This window comes from Balaenoptera physalus (assembly GCF_965194825.1).
Source record: "Balaenoptera physalus genome assembly, chromosome: 13".
Classification (NCBI taxonomy): domain Eukaryota; kingdom Metazoa; phylum Chordata; class Mammalia; order Artiodactyla; family Balaenopteridae; genus Balaenoptera; species Balaenoptera physalus.
This window is the reverse complement of record NC_138892.1, coordinates 38,926,741-38,950,148: the sequence shown is the minus strand read 5'-3', so window position 1 is coordinate 38,950,148 and position 23,408 is coordinate 38,926,741. Positions and strand designations below refer to the sequence as shown.

The following is a 23,408-nucleotide window of genomic DNA, read 5'->3' as shown; positions in this document are numbered from 1 at the left end:
TGGACGCGTTTCAACAACAACTATCTCTTGCTCCTTACATCGCAAGGCATGTCACTGTAACTCATCTTCCAGGAGATTCCCAACTCTGAAAGGACCCCACTGTTTGTTTTCACTAGATGCTGGCTGATGAATAGTGCTGGAGAAAATGTAAATGGTTCTGTCTTGTTCAGCTATTCTCTAACTCTCCCGGTTGCTCCACAATCTACTATACATTCCTGTTTACACTTAATCAATTTTCCGTAGGAAAATTCTGCCCTTACTCTGAACATGGTCTACCCCCACTATCATCCATCTTTGATGTTATTATTCATTTTACTAATAGCATCAAAGATAATTGATTTGCCTTCCTTCAAAATTTACTGATATCTTTATTTATGCTCTCAAGATAGCCTCCCTTGGGAATGTCATTGCCTTCCTCTTTTCAGGAATCTAACTGCTCATTTTTGTTTCAAAGTCGTGTTTCCTCTAGAACATAACTCCATCAATTTAATCTACTTTCTCCTGAATTTTATCTTCTTTCTCTGTCTCTTGCACACACACACACACACACACACACACACAAACACACACCAACAGCCACACAAATTGTTAGAAAATTTCAGCTGAGGACCTGGTTGGTATATCAACCCTAAACATATTCAAAATGGAATTTATGTAACATGAATTCTCCTTCTCTTCCTCACTTTTCTATACCTGTTCTTTATCAGTTGGGGATCAAGCCTCATATTCTTATGTGATTCTTCCTCCCATCTCTCCTACATATAATCAGAGCTTATCAATTCAGTCTCTGCCATGGCTCTGCAATTTGCCCCTTCTTCAACTTGACTGCCCCCATGTTATATCAGACTTGTTGCTTCCTGTAATAATACCCAAAGGGGCCTTATCACCCATACTCATTCAGCCTGCCTGTCGGTACCATCTTTCCACCCACTTATTTTGATTGAATTGGCTCTAACATACAATTTAGAGCATTTATGTGTTGGCTGTTGAATTTTATTACCTGAGGGGTAAGAAGTAGACATGGAGATTTAGGTATCTGAAGCATAGAGGTGATAATGAAAGGTGCTATGTATAAGAGATGGCCCAGAATACTCCAAATGTTTTACTTATTCTCATCGTGTACAGAATATACCCCAGAATTCATCACCAGTTAGACATGACTTCTGTCTAGCTTTTCATTCTTTTGTTCCTCCACTGCATCTCTTCATATAACTGATACCTGTAGCCAAACTTTATTTATTCAGCACATTAGATTTCATGTATTCATTTCAAAAGACATTTATTAAGCACCTGCTATGGGCTAATAATTGATTAGATTCTCTTCTTTAAACGTACTCAATACTTTTCACCATCAGATTGTCCTGCTCCCTTTCTACGTCACACAAAATTGTATTTGTTCTTAAAAGCCCAGCTTAAGTGTGTGTGTGTGTATGTGTGTGAGTGTGTGTGTTTAAGTCTTCAATGACATGCTAAGCATTAAAACTACAGATTCCTAGACTTCACCCTAGACTTGGCTGAATCATAGCCTCAAGAGATGAAGCCCAAGGATCTGTAGTTTTAAGCATCTCTCTGATGATTCTCTGTAAATTTTCTGAATTACTGGACTAGATTACCCAGGAATTTTGATGGCAGGTGATACGTAGCAGTGAGGACAGGCAAATAGTGTCAGAGAGGTCCAGAAAGGGGTAGCAGGTGTTTCCCCAGTGGGTGGGCAGCAGACCATTGCTATACAGAGTCTGAGAGAAGGAAATATGTTCAAATGCAGGCAGGTGGTCTGCATCAGGGTGGTCTAGTACCAGGTGAAATGGTCTCGATCATTGGACGGGAGCTGAGTCCTAGAGAACTGGCAACGAAAGACAGGACAGTAATTCTGAGATAAATGAGAGGTTCGGAACTCAGAGAACAAGGCAGAGGACTCATTATTATTGATTCCACTGGTACTCAAGGTGACTGCTCCGTCACAGGAATGAAGCAGAGGTTCAATTAGTAGAACAGAGATGCATAATCAAAGTATATACACTTGATGTAGAGCCACCTGAACTTAAGGACAGGTCTTTGTTAAAAAAAAAAAAAATCCTTTAACTAAGGATTTGAATTAGATTTTAAGTCAGGATTAAAAGATCGCATGAATGGAGACTGAAGGAATTCTAAACCAATGAATTAGGAAGGTGTTAGGCATATTATACCATGTATTATGTGCTCCCTTACTACTGAAGACAAATGTTGCTCAAAGTTTGGACTGCTGACTCTCCCTGCATCAGAAGGTACATCCCCGAGGCCCTACTCTAGACCTGTGGAATCAGAGTTTGGAAAATAAAACTCACAAATCTTCCTTTAAACAAGGTATGTGAGGTGAGACAGTGCTGAAATTTGAGAACCATTCTGTTCCACTGTATACTCTTTGCTTGTGGGGCTATGTCTTATTTGTCTTTGTTTTACTCACAGTTCGTAGCAAAGAGCCTTGGGCATTCTAGGCACTCAAATTTTTGTAAAAGAAAGAAATGAATTGTTTTCTCATGAAATTCATAATTTTTCATAAGGGTGTTACTCCACTGCAATGTATTATTTCCACACTTTCATCAGGCAAAATTATAGATATTTTCTCCCAGGCAAATGTAAATGTTTTTTCAATTAAGGAGAGTCATTCATATGAAACATGAGTATTAACTGCTGCTTTAAAAATATTTAAATAATTTGTTTATCTTTAAAATTAATTTTCAGATCTAGCATGTAATTGTATTTATGATTACAATTTTTATTAGGTAAATAATTTGCTTTTATCTGGGTTCACATGAATTGTTTGTTGATAAGACATTAGTGAGAACTGGAGATTCATTGTTCAGAATGGAAGCAGTTTTATAGCTGTTGCAAACTTCTAATTTATGGTGGTCTAAGATTAGTCACAGTGTAAAGTCAGCTCTGAGTCACTGACTCTGTACTTACTTTTGACATGAAGTAAAATCAAATTTGGCTCACTCCCTTACTGCCTAGTGCCTGACCTTAACATTCCTTCCAGGGATTATTGGGTATTTTTCTCAGTGTAAACTTGGTCATATTGGGCACAGTTAAACATGCATCATGGATGATTGAATTTATGATTGGATTTATGAGGAGATTAGTGTTCAGTGTCTAAACTGGTTCCATTGTCACAGTCAAACACGTCAGAATAGGGCAAATACAGATGAAGGCCCCCAAACCTGGTAATTTTAATAGCATTTTCTGTCCAATTATATTATATGTACCAATAAAAATATTATAGCAAGTTCAAGTGCATACAAGACTTAACTTTTAAAATCTCAAATTAGTTCAAAATGCATGCACTTCTCTATATTATTTTCAAATCTTAGTAAATATGGTGATTTAAAATTGAGTTTGAAAATTTGTTCTTTTTTTCTGGAAGATAATTTTACAGTTTGGATTTATTCAAAGCTCTTCCAAGTTCAGTAATTTAGAATCAAAAGAGGAAAATAAGCTATATCCCTTGGACGCCCAAAACTTAATTGAGGGAAAGTGAAATACGCATTTGTGGTTTTTAGGGCTGTTCTTTTCAGCAGTGATTTCTTTATTAGCTTTTTGTTCAATAGGAGGTATTAGGCACCTAGATGGACCCACTGGAAGTCCACTGAGCTTGCAAATATATTAATGGATCAGCACTGAATGGGAGTGTGTTTAATATCCCTGTTTTTTTTCCCCTTCTACTCTTGGTTCTTTCAAATAACTTGGTTCTTTCAAATAACTGTGTACTGTTTAATAGCATATATGTAAACTCTCAAGTCTTTGTAGAAGACTACAAAGCCATGACTGCCATTCCCCTAAGAATTATTTAAGAAATGTATTTGTTATGTACTTTATTTGGATCCCTATTTTGTGGACCTCTGTGAGCAGTGTAGAGATTACTGGGCGAACTGTGATTATGACAAAATCTAACTTCCATTTACCAGCTTTTTTAAAAAAATAAGATATACTGTTTATAAGAATTTAGACCATTCTTAAGTACCATTTAATAGAGTGGATGTGGATGGTAAAAGTTTTCTCAAGGTTGCAAATTAATGTGCTAATTTAAAAGAAGTTTACTTTTTCCTTTGTCTGCATGCCAGTGACATTGCTCTCCTCAGTCGAGATGAGAAGTCAAACATGCAGGAAAATTGTGTGATCCTGTTTGTTCTTAAGCAAGTGAATTGGCACATTCTACTTACCAGTCAGTAATTGTAGAAAGCACAAAAGCCATTATAGTTGCCTGTGATGGATCAGAGAGAAATAGCTATTAGCATTGCTACTTTAATTGAAGTTCAAATGCTTTATAAAATATATTTCCTACAGACTTAATTATTAAATATAATACTTTCCTTAAGAGTGAACATCAGGTGAAAAGTATCCTTTATACTTGTGGTTTGGTGGACATTTGACCAGTATATACTCATGTAATGCTTACTGAGTCCAGGCTTTGTGTTTGGGGTTCAAGACTCAAGTTTGAATCCCAAATGGCATTGGTGATCTCGGCTCTGCAGGTCCAAATAACTCCACCATTATTGTAAAGACGTATCTAATAAATATAAAGCAATTAAACACAAACCTACATAAATATGTCAGTTGTGTGGATTGAAGATTGAATCAAATAGGAATTCGGGAGAAATACATTTTATGGAAGGCCGTATTGAAGAAGTGGAATAGGAACTGGATGTTGCTTATTGATAGCTTTGGAATTGCTTTATAGAAGTTTAGACTCAGTAACCTACTTAGAAGATGATGATATGGTATTGGAACTTGAATTTCATAGTCAGGTATACTAATGTTTACTTAGATTTACCTGATATAGATCAATAAAATAGCTAAGTTTACTAAATATTCTTTTTTGTTGTTCCTCAATATGCTATGAGAAAATGTCAGTTGTACATATCAAAGAACATTCTTCTTTTTATTTGAGCAATCTTAGATGGCGGAGGTTAGGTAGACCTGAAGATTATGGGTATGCTAAAGCACTTATGGTAAGCCACTCTGTGACCCCATCTCTATTCATGAAAATGGTGAGATAGATAGAGGGGAGTAAATAGAAATTCCAAGACACAGCAAGGGAAAACACATAGTAGCACAAAGGAATGTAATACAAGGGGTCAAGGCTGAGATGAAAGCCTGACTAGAGGGTGTTGTATTGAAAAGAGTATAGGAGGTGAGATCCAATAACTCAGGTGGACCTTACTCTGCTTTGTATAGTTGTAGCAGAAATTTGAATACAATTTTATGGAAAATTGGGAACTCTGCTAAATTTAGAGTAGGAAGCAACATAAATTGACTCTGAAAACAGTGATTTTTTTTTTTTTTGCCATTTCCTAAAACCCTGCAGTAATCTCTTCAGATGGAGAAGGATTTGTTCATTACAAATTTACTGACTCTCCCAAATCATAAAGAATAAAATCCACGGTCATTTTAATTGTCCGTAAGGTCCTTTTTCAACCCAGCATTCTCTTCCCTAGTAATGTATGTGTCTCTTCCTTCATCTTTTGAAATTTAGCCTCAAATACCACCTCTTCAAAGAGGATCTAACTTATTTATGATTAAAACCCCTCCCAGCTAGAATTTTCTATGCCTCTTTCTTGCTTTACTTTTCTCTGTTATATTATCATTATCTGTGGATCTGTCCTCATTACAATGCATGCTCCATGAGAATAGGGATTTTCCTTTGTGCAGTTCACCCTTATTTTCAGTGTCCAGGAACGCATCTGGAGTACAGTGATACTCAATAAAAATATTATTAAAGAATGAATGAATCAGTCAATCAATATACAGGCCTAGAAGAGTGATAGAGACACAGTGAACACTCAGTATGCATACTTTGGGTGCCTGAAGTAGAAACTTTCAGCCACAAAATTATGTTTAGACAATTATGTGGTAAAATATCTAAGAAAGGCATGTCTTCTGTGGTAAATCTTTTTAATAAAACTTTTTATTTTGAGATAGTTATAGAGTCACGTGTATATATAAGAAATAATATAGGGAAATCCTGTGCTCCCTTTATCTAGTTCCCTCCAATGGGAACATCTTGTAAGACTACAGTGCAGTATCACAACCACCATATTTATATCAATGCAATCAATATAGAGAATATTTCAATGAGAATAATTTCTCATGTTGCCTTTTTATGGCCACACCCAACTCCTGCCCACTCTCCTTGTACTTCTGCTCATCTTAACCCTCTGATAACCACTAATTTGCTCTCCATTTTCTGTAATATTGTCATGTTAAGAATGTTATATAAATTTTTTTGTACTAATTGATAAGTTCATGTAATTCTCTTTTTTGGCTTGTTAATATGGTGGATTAAATGGATTGATTTTCTAATACTGAACAAACCTTTGGTCTCTGGAATCAACCCCACTTGATCATGGTGTACTTCTTTTTACTTATTACTGATTTCTATTTGCTAATAGTTTGTTAAAGAGTATTGCATCTATATTCGTGAGGGATATTGGTCTGTAGCTTTGCGGAGGTTTTTTTTCACTGTCTTTGTCTAGTTTTGGTATCAGGGTGATGGTGGCCTTATAGAATGAGTTTGGGAGTGTTCCTTCCTCTGCAATTTTTTGGAATAGTTTCAGAAGGATAGGTGTTAACTAAGAGAAGTCTCTAAAGTGTTAACTTTAGAGAAGTCTAAATGTTTGATAGAATTCACCAGTGAAGCCATCTGGTCCTGGACTTTTGTTTGTTGGGAGTTTTTTAAATCACAGTTTCAATTTCAGTACTTGTGATTGGTCTGTTCATATTTTCTATTTCTTCCTGATTCAGTCTTGGGAAATTGTACCTTTCTAAGAATTTGTCCATTTCTTCTAGGTTGTCCATTTTATTGGCATATAGTTGCTTGTAGTAGTCTCTCATGATCCTTTTATTTCTATGTCCGTTGTAACTTGTCCTTTTTCATTTCTAATTTTGTTGATTTGAGCCCTCTTTCTTTTCTTATTGATGAGTCTCACTGTCTTTGTGTAGTTTCAGTATCAGAGAATACTAGCTTTATAATACGAATCTCTTCTAATTTCTGGAAGAGATTGTGTAGAATTGGTGTTAATTCTTCTTTAAACATTTGGTTGAGTTCTCCAGTGAAACTGTTGAGGCATGGAGATCTCTTTTTGGGGAGTTTTAAAATTATGTTTAAGTGTTCTCAGGATGCAAAGTTGGAGCTGAAATGTATATCGAATCAGTTGCAAGAAGTGGTACTTGTAAATAATACATTTGTCAAAAAGGAAGTCTCAAGAGAAATAAAGAAATATGGTAAACTAAAATGTGTTGAATTGATATGAGATGAAAATACGATATATCGAAATGTGTGAAACACAGTTAAAGCAGTGAAGAGAGGGAAATTTATAGCATTAAATACATACATTGTAAAAGTCTCAGATCTATAATCTAAGGTTCTCCCCTCCACTAGAGTCTAGAAAAAGAAAAGGAAGATATAGTGAAGGAAGTGAATAATAAAAATAAGAACAGAAATCAGTGAAATTGAAAACAGAATAACAGTAGGAAAAATCAATTAAACAAAACTGGTTCTTCAAAAAGATGAAATTGACAAACGTCTAGCGAGCCTGACAAAGAAAAAAAGAAGTCACAAATTACCAATATTTAGAAATGAAATCACTGCAGACATCAAAAGGATAATAAGGGAATAATATCAACAATTTTACCTTAGATGAAATGAACTTACTCTTTTTTTTATTGGAGTATAGTTGCTTTACAATGTTGTATTAGTTTCTGCTGTACAATGAAGTGAATCAGCTATATGTATACATATATTCCCTCCCTCTTGGATGTCCCTCCCACCCCGCTCCCATCCCACCCATCTAGGTCATCACAGAGCATCAAGCTGAGCTCCCTGTGCTATACAGCAGGTTCCCACTAGCTATCTACTTTACACATGGTAGTGTATATATGTCAGCCCTAATCTCCTGATTTGTCCCACCCTCCCCTTGTCCCCCTGTGTCCACATGTCCGTTCTCTTCATCTGCGTCTCTATGCCTGCCCTGCAAATAGGTTCATCTGTACCATTTTTCTAGATTCCACATATATGCGTTAATATACGAATTTACTCTTTAAAATCACAATGACCACAGCTCAGCTAATATGAAATAGATGATTTGACTAGTCCTATAACTATTAAGCATATTAAATTTGTGATGGTTTCCTTTGATAGCACTCTGGTAGAGAAAAGGAGGGCACCTCTCCATTACCGCCAGATGTATGTAGAAATCCAAATTCCCCACTTGGCCTCTGCTGACACCCAAGGGGAGGATGCTGGGTGAGCGTGAGAAAGAGGGCTGCCCACCAGGCTTCCACTAAGAAGGATAGGAGTGCCTCATATTCTTCCTACATATTCTCCACTGACACGGTGGAGGGGACTTACTACCTCTGGTTGAAGACTAGGTTCTTCATTTGACCTTTGTCGTCATGGGAGGGAGTGGGACCACAGCTTTTTTCTGTAGTTTTTGGGTACAGTTGTTATTGTCTAAAAGTTTTCTGTCTTGCTAGGCTGCACTGTTTTTTTTCTGTTAGAGGGAGGAGGCTTTTTCTGAGGCTTTTTTAGTCTGAGCTGGTTGGCATTTGGAGATTGCTGGCCTTGGGGATGGGATATACAAGGCAAAAAGAAAAGCCAGGGAGCTCACCACTGTATTGTTCCCTGGGTCGTGAGTTCCCTAGTTGCTTTGCCTTCTCACCACCTTTCAGAGTCTTCTTACGTTTGTTTCATATTTAATGTCCAAGGTTTTAGTTGTACTCAGTGGAGGGAACTGGGAATATATATCTACTCCATCTTCAAAGCCTGAAGTTCATTTGTGGGGATATGCTTAATATCATGTGTGGTACCCTTTTAAATCCATATATTCAAGATTAAGTTATTTAATACATATGAAGTACTCTGCCAGAGACTACTGGTAAGACTATGATGAAACAAAATTATATTCTTGTGCTTTTAAAATTTAGAATTATATAATTTTAGATCTTTATTGGATTTCAAAGATAACTCCATTCAGCCATTTCATTTTGCAAGCATGGAAAATGAAGCACAGAGGTTTAGTGTCTGCTGAGAGTGTGCTTTAACTAATTATTAGCAGAACTCTTACTAATCCAGAACTCTTTCTACCGTATTATGATACTTTCCTTACATTAGAAATTCAACCGATCATTTGTGTTTATTGGAATTAAAATGTTTTTCTCATTATTTCACAATATCTAAATAGAGTCATTATGGAGTGGGGAAATTCAGGTTCATCATATGAATTTCATTAATTTGTACAGGGATGTATATGTTCTGAGTATATACATACTTTTGTCCAAATATGGTTTTAAAATTTAGGAAAACTAAATTTCTATTATCAAATATGTGCTTAACCTATAATACTAAAAATACTATGAGTTAATATAGTAAGATCTGTAAAATACTGAAGCCATTCTGGGAAATTTTATACTTTCTAGTCACATATCACGTTTTTTATCCTGGATCAGTTCTAAAAGTGTAATGTTTGCTATTATGAATTTCTGTCTTAGGTATCAAATTATAAATTTAAAAGTCCTTTTAAATGCAATTCCTTTTGTAAAATAATGAACCTGAGTTACTCTGCATAATTCTCCTTGACCCCACTGATGCTCTAATACCTTTCATTAAGTGGACTCCAGGCAACCACTCTTTTCTTCATCCCAGCTCCAGCTAAAGCCAGCTGTTCTTCAAGCAACATTTTTATTAACTTATTTAGGAACTGGGGCATATCTTATTACCCTATTTTCCATTCCTGTCCTATGCAGCTGTAGTTGATACTTTTCATAACAGCCTTTACATATCAACCTCCTCCTCCATTTCACCTCATTTTTTTCTTATTCTCTTTTACTTCCCTTTGTAAGTAAATTATGCATGTGTGTGTGCATGCAAAAGCCCCTCTTCTTTCTTTCTTTCTGGTAGCCATATGACTTGAAAGCTTCAGAAATGTGCTCCTTGTTTCTATGAGATTATAAGCTTCAGGGAAAAACATTTACTAATGGTGGAAAAACTCTGAAATGTAGAATAAATGAGTTTTGTTTTTTTTTTTAAAGCAATCCCTCCAGGACATTCTTTTTTTTTTTTATTAATTAATTAATTTTTATTTTTGGCTGTGTTGGGTCTTCGTTTCTGTGTGAGGGCTTTCTCTAGTTGCGGCAAGCGGGGGCCACTCTTCATCGCGGTGCGCGAGCCTCTCACTATCGAGGCCTCTCTTGTTATGGAGCACGGGCTCCAGACGTGCAGGCTCAGTAATTGTGGCTCACGGGCCCAGTTGCTCCGCAGCATGTGGGATCTTGCCAGACCAGGGCTCGAACCCGCGTCCCCTGCATTGGCAGGCAGATTCTCAACCACTGCACCACCAGGGAAGCCCTAAATGAGTTTTAATGATAGCAAAATTTCATTAACAATATTACGTTAATTTAGACAATTAAAAAATGTAATATGAATACAAAGAAAAGGCTTTAAACAAATAGTAGGTTGTGCAAATTATCATTCATCTCAAAATATTACAAGTTTCATGGTATATAAGAAAACTTTTGGAGGAATCTATTTTATAAATATAAGACATGCATAAATAGCAGCCACTTTTAGAATTCAAATAAAGTAACATTTCTTAGTATATTAATGTTATTGTAATTTGAATATTCACCACCTCCTATTCACTGCATCCTTGATTCACCCATTAGTTTGGTGCCTGGATACCTTATTATGAAGAATTACTACTTTAAAGGCAATTTGCAGTGTTAGAAAGATAATAAATGTAATTCCATATGGATCACAATAATGAAATCTATACCAATTAAAGGATATGTTAAAAAACAGTAGCCCAATTTTCTGACATTTATTACTAATTAAATTAGCCTACTTTAGATAGGATTTTTAAAAAGCCAACGTTGTTAGTAATTTTTAAAATGTAACTACATTAATATTTGCTATGTATGACAGTCTAACATTTTTAAAGTTTAGCCTGAAATTTAAAACTAACTTTGTATTTAGGATGTTATTACAGAGGAATTATTAACTGTGTGAGACATACTTCCTAGAAGCTGGATAGAATGCTCTTCTTACAAGTACTATTAGAAAATTTGCCTGAAGATTGAACAGTTACCAAAAGAGAATTGAAAGTAGTTGTTGACGTACTTGGACTAATCTATAAGGCTTCTTTTCTAGTATGGATACATGAGAAATATAATAAAGCTCATGATTTTTTCCATAATGTCTAGATTTATAAAATATTAGCTAGAAAGTATTAGTATCTAGTATTTTAATTTTCTATATAAATGTATAACATTTTGAATATTGTTACGATTTAATGGGAAAGCCTTTTTCTTTTCATTTTTTTAACATTTTCTAATTATGGGAAATTATTTTATATACAGTGAGATGCACCAAACTTAATTATACAATTAAATGAGTTTCCACACATGTATACAGCCATGTAACCACCACTCAACAACATATAGAATATTTCCGTCTTCCACAGAAAGTTCCCTTGGACACCCACTCCCCAAGGCAACCACTATCCTGATTTCAATCAACATAGATTAGTTTCAGTTGTTCTTGAGTTATACGTACTCTTTTATATCTGGTCTATTTCTTTCAACATAATTGTGAAGCTCATGTTGTTGAGGGTTTCAGTAATTTGTTCTTTTTATTATTGAGTCATTTTCCACCATTTTAATATCCCATTGTATGTCTGTTTTCTTTTGATGGACATATGGATTGTTCCAAACTAAGTGTTATGAATAAAACTGTTATAGATATTTTTGTATAAAACTTTTTTGTGGACTTGCTGGGTCATAGTCCAGATGCATGTTTAACTATTCAAGAAACTGATGATTTTCAAGTGGTTGTTCTATTTTAAATACTCACCCCAACAGCATTGTATGAGAGTTCTAATTACTTCTCGGTATCAGCAGAATTTGGTATTATCAGTCCTTTTTAATTTTAGACAGTCTAGCTGGTATAAAAGAACTTCTATCTTATTGTAAGTTTAATTTTCATTTCAGTGATGACTAATGATGTTAAATCCTTTAACATGGTTATTGATAATTCATATAAAGACAGTCTTTGCTTTACCTGATAGTGTGGGACCATAAAAATGACTGTAAAGCTGTCTGTAAAATGTGTGCAAAGCAACCTTAATAATCACTAGGGAAAATGATTGTTCCATAACCTTCAAAGTTTTTTGTCACTACATTAAAAACTCTCTTACTGTCAGTTATAAATATATAGGAAATGAAAAAACAACAAAAACAATATTTAGTACACTGTAATTTAAAACATTAGAAATAACTGAGAATGAAAGCTTTCACTTTATTAAAAACATATCAAGAGTGGTTACTTTCTTTTCCTCACTGTTTAGCTTATGATAAAGAGAGAGCATCTTTTCTATGACTTGGCAAAGTTTGGATTAGCTTTGAACATGCCTATGGGCACGTGACATATGCACATGGGAGATAAGGAGGCCATATAACTACACACTTTGCTGCCTGTGCATGAACTAAGTAACAGATGCACAGTGACCAATCAATGGTAGGTTTCAAAAGAAATGACATTATTGGTCTCTGATTATGATGTACATCTCTTTGTGTGTGTGTGTGTGTGTGAGAGAGAAACCAAATCATTTTTTATTTATTTGTTTTAAACTTTTTATTTTATATTTGAATACAATTGATTAACAATGTTGTTTATGTTAGTTTCAGGTGTACAACAAAGTGATTCAGTTATACATATACATGTATCTATTCTTTTTAAAATTCTTTTCCCAATTAGGTTGTACAGAATATTGAGTAGAGTTTCCTGTGCTATACAGTAGGTCCTTGTTGGTAGCAATTTTGTGGACAGGAAAGCTAGCAGTGAAGTACTTTATACAAGAACTCATAGTTAATATATAAAGGTAACAAAGTTTAACCCCTGTTTTGGGCAGACAGGTGTTATTTAATTAAACCATAAAAACAGAAATTCAAGCATATTCGAACATGCAACGTGAGGATTGTTCTATCATTTTTGACAGGTTTCCGTTCAAGTCTTTAGCCCATTTTATATTGAGTTGCTTTTCTTTTTGGTGTTGAGTTATAGGAACTCTTTATATATTTTGAATACAAGTCCTTTATTAGATGTATGTATAACAAATATTATCTCTTAGTCAATGGCTTGATTTTCTATTTCCTTAATGGTACCTTTGGATGAGCAGATTATTTTAATTTTGATGAAATCCAAATTAGCAATTTTTAATTTCACATTAGTACATTTTGTATCCTAAGAAATACTGTCTACTTCAAGATCATGAAGATATTATCCTGTCTTTTATTCTAGAAATTTTACAGTTTTAGCTTTTATATTTATATCCATAATTCGTCTCAAATTTTGTGTATAGTATGAGATATGATTTAAAGTTCCTTTTTAATATATTCATTCAATTTTTCCAAAATTTTTAAAAAGACTTTCCTTTTCCCTACTGAATTACCTTGGTAGCTTTGTCAAAAATCAATTGACCCTATGCACTTGAATCTCTTTCTGGAATATATTCTCTTCCATTGATTCGTCTACCTTTATGAATACCACACTGTGTTGATTACTACAGTTTTATAACAAGTCTTGAAATCAGGTAATGTAGGTTGTACAAATGTGTTCTTTTTCAAGGTTGTTTTAGCTATTTTAGTTCTTTGTATTTCCATATAAATTTTATTATTAGAATCACCTTGTTGATTTTTACCAAAAAACCCTGTGGCATTTTCATTGGGATTGCATCTAATCTATTCATGCATTTAGGGAGAAATGCCATCTTAATATTGAGTTATCTGATCCATGAACATGGTATATGTCTCCATTTTTAGACTCTTAATTTCTTTCGGCAGTGCTTTGTAGTTTTCAGCAAATGAATTTTACATGTCTTTTGTTAAAATTATTCCTATTTAACGTTATATGTTATTTGAAATTTTAATTTTAGTCACCAGTTGTTTGATGTAGAATCTAGAAATACAGTTGATTTTGTTTATTGGTATTGTATCCTACAACTGCTAAATTTGCTTATTAGTCCCAGAAGGTTTTTGTTATATATTGCTTTAGAATTTTCTACATTTTAAAATGTCATTTCATCTACAATTAGGGTAATTTTTATCTCTTTCTTTCTAAACCCTTTGACTTTTTTCCCTTACCGTATTGCACTGGCTAGACTCTCTGGTACTATATTAAATAGAAGTAGTAAAAGCAGACATCCTTGTGTTGTTCCCAGTCAAAAGGGGAAGCATCCATCCTTCACTATTTTATACGACGTTTGCTGTAGGATGTCTGTAGATGCCCATGATCGTATGCTTTTTTCTTTTATTCTGTTATTGTAGTAAATTATATGATTAGCTTTTTTAATATTAAGTGAAATTTACCTTCCTGGGATAGACCACACTTGATCAGATGCACTATACTTTTATATATGGCTTGACAAGTGTTTACAAATTTTATTAATTTTTCTGAACAACTAATTTTTGAATTTGTTAATATTCTCTTTTATTTATCCGTTTTCTATTTCCCTGAGTCCTGATCTTTATTATTTTCTTCCTTCTAAATATTCTGCTTTTAATATGCTCTTTTTTTCTGTATTTTTATGGTGAAGATATAGATCATAATTTTTTTCTTTCTGTCTTTTTCCCCCAGCTTTATTGAGGTATGATTCACGAATAAACATTGCATATATTTAAGGTATACAGTGCAGTGCTTTGATATAGGTATACATTGTGAAATGATTCCCCCAATCAAGCTAATTAACCTATCCATCACCTCACATATTTACCTTTTGTGTGCGTGTGGTGAGAACATTTAAGATCTACTCTCTTAACAAATTTCAAGTATGTAATACTGATACATCATTATTAACTATAGTCACCATGCTGTGCATTAGCTTTTTCATATAACTTATTCATATAACTGAAAGTTGTACCCTTTGACAAACATCCCACTATCTCCCCTCCATTCCCCCGGCCCCCGGCAATCACGGTTCTATTCTGTTTCCATGAGTTTGACTTTTTTAGAGTCCACACATAAGTGAGATCTTGCAGTATTTATCTTTTTGTAGCTAGTTTATTTTACTTTACATAATGATTTTAAGCCTTTCTTCTTTTCAAATATAATCATTTACAGCTGTAAATCTCCTAATAATTATATATCAGAAATTTTGACTTTTTACTTTTGATAAAAATATTTTCTAATTTCCTTTGAAATTTCTTCTTTGAGCCATGGTTATTTAAAAATATATTTAATTTCTAATATTTGGGACTTTTCTAGATATCCACATGTCATCAATTTTTCATTTATTGCCATTATTGTTAGAGAATATGTCTGTAACACTTAATTTTTAAAAATTAGTTGGGACAGTTTCTATGGCTCAGCATATAATTTATCTTGTTGAATATTCTTCCATGCACACTTGAAATAATGTCTATTCTTCAGTTGTTGTCCATAATGTTCTATGTATTAGTTCAGTGTGATAATGTTTTGCAAATCTGTATTCTTACTACTTTTCAGCAAAAATTATTTGATATATTATTGATAAGGAAATATTAAAATATCCAAATAATACTGTGGATTTGTCTATTTCTTCAAGTCTGTCAGTATTTGGTTCATGTACTTCAAAGTTTTTTATTAAACACGTACATAGTTATAATTGTTATAAATTCCTAACTGATCCTTAATCATTATAAACTGTCTCTTTTATCTTTAGATCACTCCTTGTCTTAAAGATTCTTTAGTCTGGTATTAATATAGGCACATGCTCTTTAGTTTACTGTTTGCTTTGTATGGTTTTTTCTATCTTTACTTTTGAGTTATTTGTATCATATTTAATCTGTGTGTCTGGTGGACAAATTATGTCTCTTGTGGGCAGCATATAATTGGGTCTTTTATTTTTATCTTACTTGACAATCTCTGTCTTCTAAATGGAGCATTTAATCCATTTATGTTTAAAGTCATTATTAAGTTAGTTGAGTTTAGTTCTATTTGCTATTTGTTTTCTAGCTCTTTTTTAGTTCCTCTGTTCTTTCTTTGTTGCCTTCCTTTGGGTTAATTGGATGGTTTTAGCTTTCTGTTTTAATTTCTTTATAGGATTTTTATCTATACTTCCTTGTCATTATTTTTAGTGGTTGCTCAAGGGATTACAATATAATTCCTTAGCTTATTGTATTTAAATTAATATTCTACAACTTCACATAAAATATATGAACTTTGCAAAAGTACAGTTCCATATATTTTGTCATACATTTGACACCTATATATTTTAAATGATTTACATATATTTACATTGTAAACCCCACAATATTTGGTATTATTTTTACTTACAGAGCCAGTAGACATTTACATAAATTAAGAAAAGACCATGTATTTCCCATATAATTACCATTATTGGTGTTCTTCTATTCCAGTAGTTATGAGTTACAGCTAATATTTCCCTTTCAACTAAAGAACTCGCTTTAGAATTTCTCCTAGTGCAGGTATGCTAGCATCAAATTCTCTCAGATTTTATTTATTTGGAAATAGATTTATTTTGTTTTCACGTTTGAGGGTCTTTTTCTGTGGATATAAAATTCTGGGTTGATAGTTCTCCCACCCAATATTTTTCTTTTTAAAGATGTAATTCCTTTGTCTTCTAGTACTCATTATTTCTGATGAGATGTCAACCACCATTTTTATCATTAGCTCTTGTGTATGAAATGTTATTTGAGGGACACTTTTCAAGTTTTTTTTTTTTCTTTATCTTTACTTTTAAGCAGTTTTACAATAATATGGCTAGTGTGGTTTTTGTTGCATTTATTTTGCTGTGGGTTCATTTAGTTTTTTGTATTGGTAAATTAATATTTTTCTAAAATTTGAGATATTTGGGGCCATTATTTTTTAAATTATTTTTCTGCCATCTTCTTTTCTTCTGGGACTAATTCCATACCTCTTAAGTGACTGAGGCTTTTTAAAATTTTTTCACGTTTCTTCCTTTGTTCTGTAGATTGGAGTTCTATTGATGTGACATAATGTTCATTGACTGTATTCTGCCATCTTTAATCTGGTGTTAAACAAATCCAATATCATGTCAGGTATTATACTTTTAAATTCTAGAATTTCCCTTTAGTTCTGTTTCCTTACTTCCATTTCTTTGCTGAAATTCCCCATTTGCTTTGTTTTCCATTAAGTCAAATAAAATATTTCTAATGGCTTCTTTAAATTAATTTCCTACTAATTCGTACACCTGTGTTATCCTGTGATCTCTTTCTATTGAACACTTTTTCCTCCTGACTACAAGTCACATTTTCCTGTCAATAGTAATTTTCCTGCCTGCCTAGAAATTTTTAAACTTATATTGGATATTGTTTGTGACATTGTGCAGAAACTCTGGATTTTGGTATCTTCTTTTGAAGGGTGTTGGCTTTTTATTCGAATAGGCCATTAAATTACTGAATTATAGTTTTGTGAATGTGTGATTTTGGTTTCAACCTTATTTGTAGAGAGAATTCCTTAATCCTGGGACATAGAGCAAAGTAAATGTATGGCACTTTGGGGATTTTAAAATGAGGCCTGCTGTTTACCAATTCCTTACTTTGGTGTGATTCAAATTCTGAATTTTATCTCCTCTGCATTGGGAAGCAACTAAAATTTCTAGTAAGTTTTTCATCTGTTGCCTTACACTTTGCTTCTTGGCATGTCCTTCATACTTCCACAATTATGAGATTGGCCAAGGATTTTCAGGGAATTTAGAACTGTAATTTGGGTCTAACCCCTTTGTGGCTTCTTCCTTTTTGAACTACTCTGGCAATCCTGCATCCCATTCCCTGACACCACAAGCCAGAAGCTGTCCCTTCCTCCCCCACAGAGTTTATAGCTGTTATCTGAAGAAGGATTAGTGTGACATAAGCTATTCTGGCATCATCAGAACAGATCCCTCAAACTTATTAGGTTTGGATAATGGAATATTTTTACATAAATTTTTGACTACTGCAGCAAAATTTTTTTGCACAATTTTGACAATTCTAATCACACTGTGCACTTTTATGTATAATAGCCTTACCAAACATTTTGTGAGTGCATAGAGGAAGGGTTTACACTGCAATAATATACATGACTTTAAATTAAACAGTATTTTTGTTCTTAAAAATATTTTGGCAATCTGGAATTTTTCTACTGGCTACATTATTTCACAGTGCCTCCAGTCTCTATCCTTTGATCCTTTCTCCTCTATTGATTGTTTCTGCTTACATCTTTCCTTCTTTCCTTGTATTCTCTCTCTCTCTCTTTCTCTCTCTTTCTCTCATGGAATCCTTGAAAAATCCAAATTGTTCTGTCCTGTAGAGCTTTCCCCAAACTTACATCCAGGACTCCTTTTGTATACTTTACTCTATCAAGGTTTCTGTACAGCCAGTTTTTAGAAAAGAATGGTTTTAAGCAGCATTTGACTATAATCAGCATTGGTGACACTTGTTCATCAGTCAACATTGGTGATATTTTCTTCTTGAAATCCATGCATCCATGTATCCATCCATTAGTTCATTTATTCATTCGTTAAACAAATATTTCTTAAGTACCGATGTGTGCCAAACATTATTGGTTTATGTGAGTTTTTTATGATCTCTTTTTCCTATTCTATTGATAATTTACCCTGGATTAACTATTGACTTGACAGAGACTCAGTTTTTTTTTTTTTTTATTGTCTGCTTTTCTGATACTATAAATACCACCCCCTTATATGTTCATTCACTCTTATGGTTTCAAAGCTTATGTATACATATTTATCCCAAATTGTTTTTCCCTGCCTCTTACTCTAACCTAAGCTTCTCCCAAAACAGCTCTATTTATTCATGCTAACAAGATATGAAACTAGCATTTTATTTACTCATATCCATCCTCAAGCACATTATCACTAACCCGTATATCTTTCTCATTGCTTCATCAATGTCAATGGTTCAATTTAATCTCCAGGTGTTATAGGAGTGGTCTTAATAGATGATTAATTCTGCTATATAATTATTCCCCTAAGAACTGCTTGTGATGAACTATTTCAAAACAAAGTTGTCATTTTTGATAGGTATTCTCAGGAGATGACTTGCTAAATAGAGCTGTCAAACTAATGACTCTATAAAACAAATCAACTCACTTTGTCTCCAAATAGAATATGTATCATCATTTTCCTTGTTGAGTTCTCCAAGAAAAAGTGACATTTTCCCCAGAAGTTTTACTGAGATATTTTTATAAATAAGTTATGTTTCAATAATTTTTGGTTTAATAACTAATATTATTATAGCTGTGGTCCATAGAATTTTGAGTCCCCAATTGTCCATCTATACATGTACTGTGACAGACACTTAAAAATTATTTTAGAAAACCTTAGTCCTGTTTATAGATACTTTCTCAGGTCTTTTTCATGCAAATGGAATATTTTTAAATGACTTAATTTGGCATACTAAGAAGTGTGTCATTCCAGATTCTCAGCTTTGTAGTATCACCTAAAATCATGTTTATGTAGACTATTTTGGTAAATTTTGCTTCAGCTACTCCAAAATCTATCTCTGAATTAAGCCAGACCGACAGAGAGAAGTATACCTGAACTGAATAATTAGAACTTATAAAGAAATAGTTTTACAAAAATGTGTTTGATAATTATTCCGCCCACCCATATTGAGAGACATTATAAGAAAGAGCCAAGTTAAACATACTTAGTATTTACTATGTAAGGATGTTGTTGAGGACGCTGTTTATTAAATTACATGGTATTGTTTATGTGCTTTTCTGGGGGAGAAATCTACCTTTGATCTCAATACCAGAGTTTATTTCATGTTCCTTGCTCATTTAATTTGTCTTTATTTATGGTCACAGAGATTTACAGTCTTAATTTTTTCCTTTGTATTATCTTCTGTAATGTCAGAGCCAAATCATAGCCTACTTCTAGGATGTGTACAATGTACATTTGATCTATTAACCTAATTGCTGTGTTGATTCCATTTCTTTACTCCTATATTTTTCTCTGCCCAATAAATCATCACATTTTTGCCAATATTCTTTGGCCTTTTAGCTCTATTCCTAATTATTCTTTATCACTGTAGTCTACATTGTACTGCCTATGTACAGTATCTAACCAGTTTCTATCACGTTTACCATTTCCTAGTGACTAGCCATATGGAGGCTCAGGATTTTCTTTAAGTTTATACTTTACCGTTGAATCTGTCAGTTGTTCTCTGTGTTCTGCAGTAGTCATCTAAATTCATCTCTCAAACGTTCAGTGCCCTTCAGTAACACCACACTTGATATCACACCGCCCACAACTTTTTTCTTATGACTTCCTTAGACTTTTCTCCAGTCTGTTATACTTTCCAGCCCATGACAAACATCTTGTTGCCATTTATGTATCTCTCCCTATATTTATCTCCTTAAAACATTATTTCTTCCTCATCTGTACTAATCATCAGTTGTTCAAGTTGTAGCTCCCAGATCTTCTCCTTCCATTGAGCCTTCCTCCTGGCATCACCTATTTGTGATAGTTTCTATTAGCTAAATTACTTTTATATATGTATGAAGAAGGGCTTATACCCTAAGACTTATAACTTGCCAATACCACTCAATCTGAATGTCTAGTAAATGATATTGATTAAATTCAGGTTAGTGCAAAATGTATATCTGGTTTGCAAAATCTTCTTTGCACCCGACTTTTCAGGCATTTCTATGTTTATATTGATCCATATTATGTTAGTGTTAGTAAACTGTACTTTTGTTTGTGTATGTTCAGATCATATATTTGTACCTTGTGTTTTGTAGTTTGTTTAAAATTAGTAAAGAGAAAAATATTCTTAATAAACTAGGAAAGATTGTGTTGATACTTTTATAAGTTTTATAAGTATTCATAAATTTGTCAGACACCTGTTTTGCTTAAAAGAGTATATCTGTGCCTGAAGATAAATGTATATAGTCATGACTAAAGATTTAAGGAAACTTGGTCTTCCACGTTAGTATACTTAACCAGGTCAGTGAGAAGTCAGTACAAACTACCATCCTATCATAAGAGGTTGGCAACTTCTTATAATTGATATTCAGAAGTTTAGAGAATAATTACACTTTATACACATTTTCATCTTCTAAGTGGAATATACTAAATAATCACCAAAAACTGACATGCCTTTAAAGTGTAACAAATTTTTACTTGTATAGATCTACAGACTTTCAATACAACCATGATGAAAGTATTTCGCCGGTAAGAATAATTTATGAATAAAAATGTAATTTACGGAATACCTTGGCAGAGAATGTTGATCGCTTCATCACAGTTCAGTCATGTTTAGAAAATCTAAACAAGCTGCATGATTATTCCAGGAAGCATGGAATGATGTGTTCAAATGAGTACCATCTGTGGATAGAAAAAGTTTGAGGTTTTTAGTCATTCTTAAAGAATGGAAATCTGATTCTCCATGCTAAAATGAGTGTAATCCTTTTTGTATCTGTAATTCAATAGGGCAGTTGCCTTGAAATAGTCTAGTTCAACACACGGTTCATCAAAAGAGAAGATGCTGGATATAAATGAGGCCTACCTACTGCTGGTCATTTGTGTATGTGTCTGAAGTAGCCTTGTTAAAAAAATTGTCTACAAGTTATACATATTGGCCTCAGATTAGATTTATTTCTGGTTCATCTTTATAAATACATTTGAGTGAAAAATGTGGACAAAATTTTGTATTGCATGAAAACCAAAGGACTATTTCATGAACCATGATTTATTCATGTAGTCAACACTTATTGAGTGCCCATACGTGCCAGACTCTGGGTGTCTCGTGCAAGGCCCATCCCTGTGCTTGTCACATGGAAAGCAATTGCAATTAGTGTTACCCTTCCTTTAGCCAGGTTAAAAATAACTCTTGTATGGATCTTGTTTCTTTGTCAAGTTAAAGTACTGTCCTATTTAGACCTTTTCTTCTCTGTAACACTTATTTGGAGAGTAGTGGAGTCTGTGGACCAATATTAATCTGCTGAAAATTTTTTACTGTGCAACAAACTTTGCCATTAGTTTTCTTTCCTGAAATCTAAACACTGGAGGGTACAAAAAAAGTTGGTCAGAGAGCCATGGGCATCTAGTCATCCCCCCTGATGAAATATGGGGAAAGGGTAGCCTCCTCTGCCTTCTCCAGTTCATTGAATAGCTAATGCATCCTTTTTTCCTTCCACCTTTAGTTGCTTAGTAAACCCTAGGTAAAGGAAATTGAAACATGAAAGGGGTAGTTAGTGATGGACTGGAAAGAAAGGGAAATGTCTGGACCACAGTCCCTTGCTCTCATGGGGAAGAGCAGAGTCTATGGTTTTATTTATTTATTTTATTTATTTATTTTTGGCTGCGTTGGGTCTTCATTGCTGTGTGCGCAGGCTTTCTCTAGTTGTGGCGAGTGGGGGCTACTCTTTATTGCGGTGCGCGGGCTTCTCACTGTGGTGGCTTCTCTTGTCGCGGAACACGGGCTCTAGGAGCACGGGCTTCAGTAATTGTGGCACGTCAGCTCAGTAGTTGTGGCTCGCAGGCTCTAGAGCACAGGCTCGGTACTTGTGCGCACGGGCTTAGTTGCTCTGCAGCATGTGGGATCTTCCCGAACCAGGGATCGAACCTGTGTCCCCTGCGTTGGCAGGTGGATTCTTAACCACTGCGCCACCAGGGAAGCCCTTGTCTATGGTTTTAATGCAAATGAAAAGTCAATATAAAACTTATCAAGTATTCCCACTGCACTTAGGATAAAACTAAAAATCTTGAATCCAGACTGCAAGGCTCAACATTATCTGATTCTGGCCTACATCTCCAACTTTCTGTCTTCCTCTTCATCTCCTTGTGGATGTAGCAGCCTTCTTTACATGTTTCCAATGCGCCATGTTCTCTTCCCCAGAGTCTTAACACCCTGATGCTTTTCCCCTGGGAAGTTACATCTTATCTGTCAGATCTCTGATTAAATTATAATTCATCAGGAAGACCTTTCCTGACCATCTGTCTAAATCAAGTCTCCTGTTATACCCTCTTATTCATTTGTTCCTACTTTCAAAAATATTTATTAAATGCCTATTTTGTTCCAAGAATTAATCTAGACCTTCAGAGACATAATCTAATATGTAGGTTGGCATTCATATATGTATATAATATATAAATAAACATATATTTTGGAGTAATTGCTCAATCATTTTATTGATATGAATGCAGAATAAAAACCTTTCTAGTTCTTTGGTATAAATGTTGGAGTAAAGTGGAGAGGAAAATAGGACTAGGACTATTCGAGGTGGGTGTTCAGGGTAGAATTAGGATTTATAAGAAGGTAGATATCTGTTCAAAATAATGAAGGCTGTACAAACTAATAGAACTATCTGGAAATCAATTTTAAAATAAAGCCCCTCAAGATTTTGCTTTGTATAT

The 23,408-nt window shown here is 34.0% G+C and overlaps 1 protein-coding gene across 4 annotated transcripts in view; it reads left to right on the top strand.

Annotated features, from left to right (window-relative positions):
* The window catches only part of PTPRQ (protein tyrosine phosphatase receptor type Q), a 285,457-nt gene that overhangs the window by 162,126 nt on the left and 99,923 nt on the right, over positions 1 to 23,408 (top strand). The window lies entirely within an intron of this gene.